At 35.2% G+C, this 8,436-nt stretch overlaps 1 pseudogene; it reads left to right on the forward strand.

The window, feature by feature from the left end:
• The first annotated feature begins 267 nt into the window (after positions 1–267).
• LOC100474811 lies at positions 268–685 on the forward strand (annotated as a pseudogene).
• Positions 686–8,436: the final 7,751 nt, after the last annotated feature.

An 8,436-nucleotide genomic window follows, 5' to 3' on the forward strand; every position in this document is an offset into this window, starting at 1 on the left:
GTCATCATATCTACTTCCTTCCCTACTAACAGGTCACAAATAGCTTTATTGTTATATAAGTGCAAACCTATGGTAAGACAGAAAATATTTATTCAGTGGTTTCAACTATACTCCAAAGTGTGGTTGGATTTTTACTTCTGGCTATGAAAGAGTAACTGGTACCAGACTTACTCTTCCAAAAAAAACAATTATTAATAGGTGGCCACCATGCCCCTGGAGAGAGGCTGAGGCACCTGAGCCCCGGCGCAAGGCACCAGGGCAGTGAGAATGTCCACTTCGTTAGTCTAGGCCACTTTCTGGGTGGTGAGCAAGAAGAAGCCACAGCCCACTTGGGCTGTCCTCGCCCCTTACACCTGCAGCAGTAAACAAGATAAAACAACTTCTTAAAGATAAGCCTGAACGTGTAGGTCTGAAAGTTGGTGTCCCAACCAGGGGCTCTAGCGACTTTCTCTTGACAGGAGTATTCTCTTGTATTCTAGAGTGTAAGAAAAGGAGATTCTGATGAAGAAGTTGTTCAAGATGGAGCCGGAAGAGAATGTTCATCGAAAACAAAGCACAGCTAACACTCTGAGGAATAGAAATAGATTAAGCTAAAATTAAATTATCTAGTGAGTCTGTTTTCAATAACCCAAACATCAAAGGAATGTATCAAAGGAACCAAAGGAATGAAAGCTTTTATACCTGACTACAGCTATAAGCTTCAGGAAAATTCGTGGAGGTCCTAGGCTTACTGAAAAAATTACATCACTCACCATCACATACTTAAGGTTTATAAGGTATGAGAAAAAGTGATGCATTTTAAAGATGAAAAAAGCCCTACAATTATTTGTAAAATTAGACACAATGTATTAGGCAACAGTTTTCAGGCACTGACCAATACGCAGCTCACGAGTGTGCTCCTTGAAAGAAGGAAACTCACGTGGAGAGTGCTATGATCCTCTTAGGTTTCTGCCTTGGAACAGTTTTCTGCCAATGTTCATGAAATGTAGCCTAACAAGGCTGTAGTCTCACTAAGCAAAGAAGATAGATCTAGGACTCACATGTTGTTAATATAGCAGAAATCTGCAAAATAGGGTTTGAAAAGAATTGCATGGGAGAAGTGAAGTCTGTGTGGGGATTCACCACAGGTATTTATTTGACCGAAGGCTGGGCAACTCATACTCAGAGTTCAAGTATAAGAGGTATTACGAAGATCACCTGCTACAGAGTTGGAAGATGACTGGATAGCAAAGATTATGCAGTGTGATGAATACTCAATTTATGGCCCAGCAAGATTCAGTGAGTCTCTCAGAAAGACTCAGTAAAGGACAAAACTTTGTTGTAAATACCACACTGTAGGGCAATTGCCACAAGCTAATATATAAACCAGGTAGGCCATCCTGCACTAATAGAATAAAATGAAGTTTGACAGAACCAGGAAGATGCACCAGTAGTTTCTTTTTTTTTTTTTTAAGATTTTATTTATTTATTTGACAGAGATAGAGACAGCCAGTGAGAGAGGGAACACAAGCAGGGGGAGTGGCAGAGGAAGAAGCAGGCTCCCAGCGGAGAAGCCTGATGTGGGGCTTGATCCCATCACGCCGGGATCACGCCCTGAGCCGAAGGCAGACGCTTAACCGCTGTGCCACCCAGACGCCCTTGCACCAGTAATTTCTTATCAGTACACATAAAATGTTCACCAAGTTAGGCTATACACTGGGCTATAAATTAAGCCTCAATAACTTTGAAATTATTGATCTTGCAGAATATTCTGCAATTCTCTGACTAAAACTGAATTATATTCGCAATCAATAGAGAATCAATAGAGAATGAGAGAACGAAAATTCTTAAACTATTTGGAAATTAAATAACACATCAATCAACCCATTACTCAAGAAATCACAAGGGAAATTAGAAAATGTTTCAAGCCAAATGACAATAAAAATACAAATGCAAATCTCTGGAGTCCAATAACACAACAATTTGAGAGAAATTTACAGCTTTCTAATGTTTATGGTAGGAAAGTACAGAAGTTGCAAATAAAGGGATTTTCTTCCTTAATAATAGAAAAAAAAGAACAAAAAAGCAGTGCAAATCAGAAACCAAAAAAGTAAATAAGAGAAATATGAAAGAGCTGAATTCAGTGAAATAAAAAATCTAATAACAGAAAATATTAATATAACTTAAGTCAATTCTTTGAAAACATTAATAAAATAGCTAAGAAGTTAGTGATTTAGCAAAAGTTAGCTCAAAATTTTAAACAGACTGATCAAGAAAGAAAGAAAAAGTCTTTTCATGATCAATCACAAGAATGAATGGATATCACTGCAGATCTCAGATACATTAAAAGACAAATATTATGGAATATTTAAACAACGTTATGCCAATAAATTCAACTCAAATGACACAAAAAGAAATAAAAATCTAAGTTACATCATATCTATATTTTATATAGGAACTTCACAAAAAAATCTAAATCAATGACCAAAGGCACATGAAAATGGACTCAATATTGGGAAGATGCAAATTAAAACAGTGAGATACCACTTAATTATCTCTAGAATGAGTATGATTAAAAAGATGATTAATGTTAAATGTTAGCGAGTATGTGGACAACTATAACATTCAGACATTTTTGGTGGTTGTGTAATCTGGCACATCCCGTTTGAGCCATGCCTTACTAAGTTAAATAACTACCAATGGTCCAGCAATTTAACTCCTAGCTATTTATTCAAGGTAATGGGAACACAGGTTCATGAAATACTTTAGCAAAAACTATTTATAACAACTCTATTCATAGTAGCCCCAAACTAGAAACACTGAAATATCCATCAATAGGAGATTGGGTAAACAAATTGTGTTGTAATTTTAAAATAATATACCCATTAGCAATAATAAAGAGAGGACCATTAATTTCACAAACAACATGGATGAATCCCTACAACGTTATGTTCAGTAAAGGAAGCCAGACACTAAAGATTTCACTCAATGAAATGGAAGAAAAGACAAGACTAATTTATGCTGATAGGAATCAAAACACTGGTTATTTATTGAAAATGTGTATTGACCAGAAGGGATAAAGGGAATTTACTGGGAAGATGGAAATGATATGTTTTGATTGAAGTTAAGAATGTACATCTCTGTCAAATGTTGCAAATTGTATACTTAATATTTCTGTATTTCACTCTGTAAAATTTACATCATTTAAAAATACAGACATAAACCAATGATTAGGATAAAGGACAGTTACAGAGACAACTCTGGCAGTTTTCATTTATTCAATCCTCAAATGCTCAAAATGACCACCTAGGAGATAAAATTTCTAGCCCATATTTTAGTTATCATTAGGAAAAAAACATATATATCTATGTTTATAAATGTACTGTAAATGTATATGTTTTATACAGACACGTATGCACATATAATACTGGTCATTTACAAAAAAAGTCAGTTTGTTAATATACACATTGCTCATAATTTAAGACTCCTTTGTATAACTAAAAGTTATCTTAAATTTCCAAATACATAGCTGATAATTTTTTTAAAATATTTATTTATTTATTTTAGGGAGGGGAGGGGCAGGGGGAGATGGAGTGAGAAACCCAAGCAGACTGTACCAGGAGCAGAGCCCAATGCCAGGCTCCATGTCATTACCCTGAGATCATGACCTGAGCTGAAACCAAGAGTTGGAGGCTTAAACAACTGCACCACCCAGGCACCCCTACCTGATAAAAGTTTTAAACTAATTGATGTTTTCTTGTAAATTTTTTAGGTACTCTTATTTTTTCCCTTACTTTAACCTTTCTAAAAATTGTATACAACTTGTTCCTGATGTACATGCAACAAATTAGATGTTTAAAATAAAGTGAAAAACAAAAAAATTATTTTTGCTTTGTTAATAGTTGCATAGTAAATATACAGCATAATTTTAAGTATTTTAGCCACATACTTACCAACAGTGATACACAAAATGAAACATATATACACAAAAACATGCATATATACCATATATATAAAATATTATATACAGATATGTTTTGATGACTTTACTGTAAAGACAAAAGTTACTAAGATTTAAATGACCTAATCTTCTATATGTGTTTGGTTTTTATATATTAAAAAGCATATTTTAATAAAATACATGAATAAACCTTTAAATCACCTTAAATTAATAAAGTATATTTACAGATAAAATTAATAAAGTTAGTTTCTGCTAAATACTATAAACATGAGACAGTGCCATAAGATGACACATTTTAAATAATTGCGGCATAAAAATTATAGGAATAGGAATGATGGCAAAACCAAAGCAGAGAAGAAAAATGAATAATATGTATATATATGTAAAGTTTATATGTAATGTTACAAATTACATATATTTTATAATATATAAATATACATATATAAACCATTTATGTAAAATTTAAATATATAACCAAAATGTTAGGACTAGTTATATCTGGGTTATGGATATTAGAGTTATTTTTATTTTGTGTGTTTTTTTAACTATGAACAGTAATCATTCACCTTAAGAGTGTTGAGGAACCCTAATTAAAGATGAAACCTTGGGGCACCCGGGTGGCTCAGTTGGTTAAGCGTCCAGCTCTTGGCTTCAGCTCAGGTCATGATCTCAGGGTCATGAGACTAACCCCTGTGTGGGGCTTCGAGCTCAGCGCAGAGTCTGTTTAAGACTCTCTCTCTCCCTTGACCTTTGCCCTTCCCCCACCACTTGTGCCCTCTCTCTAAAATAAAATAAAATCTTTAAACAAAAAATATTTAAAAAAAACCCCAAAAACCAAAAATGAAATCTTAGAACTCCAATCCTGACGTGCTCTCCTCCCGTCCCCCAAAATCTTCTCTCAACCCAGAAAAACTCTTCAAAAAGGTAACAAAGAAAGCACTACTGAGAAACTAATAACCAGAATATAGCCTAGCGATCAAGCCGGAAACCTAAAAACATTTCTCTGTATCTTTTCCTCCCTTTCTCCCTACAGCCACTTCCTAAACTAATTCTGTAGAAGCTTAAACAGCTGTCTCCTCTTCTGTATTTCTACTGCCACCTCCTAAATTCAATAAATCATCATCTTTGCATTAGTAAAGCAGTCTCAAAAATTGAACTGTTTCCCTACTCACCAGGCCTATTGAACATATATACATTTTCCATACAAAGTGATTTATGCTTCTAAAATAAAAATCAATGTTTCTTAAATCTCTGTTACATTTAATATGATTTTAAGACATTCAAAATTTCTCTCAGTTCTTATACTGTTTCTTCTACCAGGTACGTGTGTTTTTTTCTCTTTCCACCACGTTTCTATTATTTGTATTGTATACTTCTGGAGTAGTCCTTGATTCTGAGGGTACAGGGCTTACATGCCCAGTGCCTCTCTAACCTCCAGGACTTTACATGAGTTACTGTAACACCCTGCATTTACTATCATCACACTTACACTGCCTTGAAATTAACTGAACTTTGTGTTATTCACTAAAAGCTCAATGAGTGCAAGGAATACATCTATCCTTTGTTTACTTCAGCCACATATTATACCCCTAGTGATTATTGTGTCTGCCTGGAAAACCTCATAAATATCTGTTGATTTATAGTAAATACTTAAGACAGTAAATGGTTAAACTAGTGTAATTAGGTTCCAATTCTTCAATTATACTTTTGTAAGGAAAAAAACGAACTTTGGTACATGACAGTTCACTAGTCATCACTGGAAGTTAACAAAGGGAAAAAAAAAAATCTGATGCATGTGCTTTGAAGAGCAAACTTTGACGAACAGAAGAAAGACAGCCAAAGGAAAAATAAAACCATTTAAAGAGAAATGAGTTAGCCATATGTTCAAGATCATGACATTAAATGCATGCTTTTGGAAGACAATATGCTTTTTAGGGATCCACCTTTGACCCCTTCTTGGTATTTTCTTTTCACATATTGCCTACTATTTATCTTGCACTCTCTCAGATTAGTATAATGTCTCCCAAAATAGGGCATGCATGATGGACAAAACTGGTTAAAAGGTTTGAATACTTAGAAGTAACCTTTTGGAGTAGAATGAATTTTTTTAATCTCTATTTTATGGATGAGCAAAGTGATCTTCAAAGGGACTGAGGCATAGGCCCAAGAACACACTTTCGGTTGCAACAAAACTTCTGTTTCAAATCCAAGTGTATATTCTAATTGCTACCACTCTTGAAACTCTACTTTTCAAAAGCAAGCATTATTGTTGCCTTTCACATTCTACAATAACATTTTATCTTGAAGCAGACACTTTTAAAACCATGTGAATCCATCATATATTTATTTATTCTTAGCTGCTCCATTCTAAACACCCATTGTGTTTAGGTAGAATTAAAATGAATATATTATCTTTTCTCTCAAAGCTGCCTTAATTTACGCCTAATAATGAAGATAGTTATTAGAATATTTTATACAAGTATCTCAAAATATATTGATGAAAACTAACTATACATTAGAATATAAAAATTAACTATACATTAGAATTAAAATGTAAAAACTATATCTAATGTGGATGAATAAAACCTGAAGATTCTAAATGCCTAAGATGTATAATAAATATGGCATTCATACCAAAGGGAAATATATCTCTGTTTTATATCAAAACTCCAGTTAAATCAAACATTTAAACTGAAAAACTGGAAGCCATAAAAGAATAAGAGAAAACAGGAAGCTATGTGCTAATTAATATACCACGTGCAAGTTTTGTATGAGTAGCATATGTGTTTATTAGTACGAAGAATTCTTTCTGCTCAGAAACTATACGTAGAAACACATAATACTCAATTTCTTCCAAGTCAAAAGTCATTCACTATAAATAAAACTGAAATTAAAATGAAAACACTGTAAGGGGGGTGTTTTTAAAACTTACAGATAAATGGCTGTGATATAAAAAAGAACACCAACCCACTTAAAATATGAAAAGGGTAAAACCTACAGTTCAGAGAAAGTAAATTTAAATGGATTTTAAACAGATAGGAGGATGAAGAACATATCTCATAATTAGATAAATTTATAAGACTTTATTTTTCCATTTGTCAGAATAAAGATCAAGATTGATAATATACACTATGTGATAGTGTATAGAAGCAGATATTCTCCTAATTCTTTAAAAGTGAGAATATAAACTGTTTGGACTCACAAAAAGGGTATTTAGGCATTCTCTATCAAGTTTAAAATGAGCATAATTTTTTAATAGTATATTCCTTTACAAGAATTTATCCTATAACTACTATAAACTTTCACAAAATATTGTACATTAAGGGACATTCAGTATGGCACTCTTTGTAATGAAGAATGATTAAATCTGATGCCAACATAAATGTACTATTAAATAATGAAGCATCAAATAAATTATAGGACTTTAATATGATGGTAACTGTGCAGCTACTTAAAAAGAATGAGACTTTTCTTCTTCCTTCCATATGTAAGTGGAAAGCATATCAAAGACATGATTTAATGAAAAAAAAAACAAGTGCAAAACCATGTGCACATATATTTCGGAATGGCAATATAAATATATTCATAATTGTTGTCATATGCATGAAATACTTTGCATGGATATGGAACACTGGACAGGGGCATTACTATCCCAGACCTGAGCAATAGGGCTCTGTCTCAGCTCCTCTCCACTACTTGGGGCCAGTTACCATGAGCATCCCAGGAAGAGACTGAGAACCACGTGAGTCCAGGAGCTTTCTTTTTGTAGCTTAGGATATACTCTAAGCCTCTGCCCTGCGTGGGGTTGCCTCGATGGATGCCCTGAAAAAGTGTGGGACTTGCTGTATGCACTCCTCCTTGGTCACTAGCCCCCAGATCCCCAAGGGAGAGCTGGCAAGCAGAACTGCTGTGTGATCCACAAGGCACTTCTTTCCTAGGATCACTTGAGAATGGGTTGCCAGGTGGTGTTATTATAATAGTTCTGATGACTCTCCAATGGGAGGAGGAGTTGTGGACACATAAGAGGTTCCGAGAGTTGTAGACACAGGAGTAGTTACTTTCACCAGAACGCCTACACACATTTGCCGACCCTCAGACTGGAGCGCCGAGCCAGCCTCTGGCCGGGGTTTCACTCACCCGAAATCCCGCAAGGAGCCACTCACAGCAGACAGCTTTCCCGGAGATAAGCAGGTGCTCCTTACCTCCTGTATCTCTCCAACTGGCAATGAGGGAAGCCACCTCCTCTTCCACCAGCTCCACCTGTAGGATGTCCAACTACTGCCTCTGAGGCTTATGAGATTCTTGCTCCGGAAGGTTAACAGGCACTTCCGGTTCAGGTACTCTCCAGCCTCTAGTTGATACGGTGATACTTCATTCTCCTGGGTTGGTTTGAGGCTGTGTCTGAAGAGGGACGGATGCTCCTTGTGCTTGAAGAGGCCACTCCGCCTGCCCCATTTACGGACCTTGTCTATCCTCCCACTGGTATTCCGTGGACA

This window comes from Ailuropoda melanoleuca, chromosome 1 (genome assembly GCF_002007445.2).
Source record: "Ailuropoda melanoleuca isolate Jingjing chromosome 1, ASM200744v2, whole genome shotgun sequence".
In the NCBI taxonomy this organism is placed as follows: domain Eukaryota; kingdom Metazoa; phylum Chordata; class Mammalia; order Carnivora; family Ursidae; genus Ailuropoda; species Ailuropoda melanoleuca.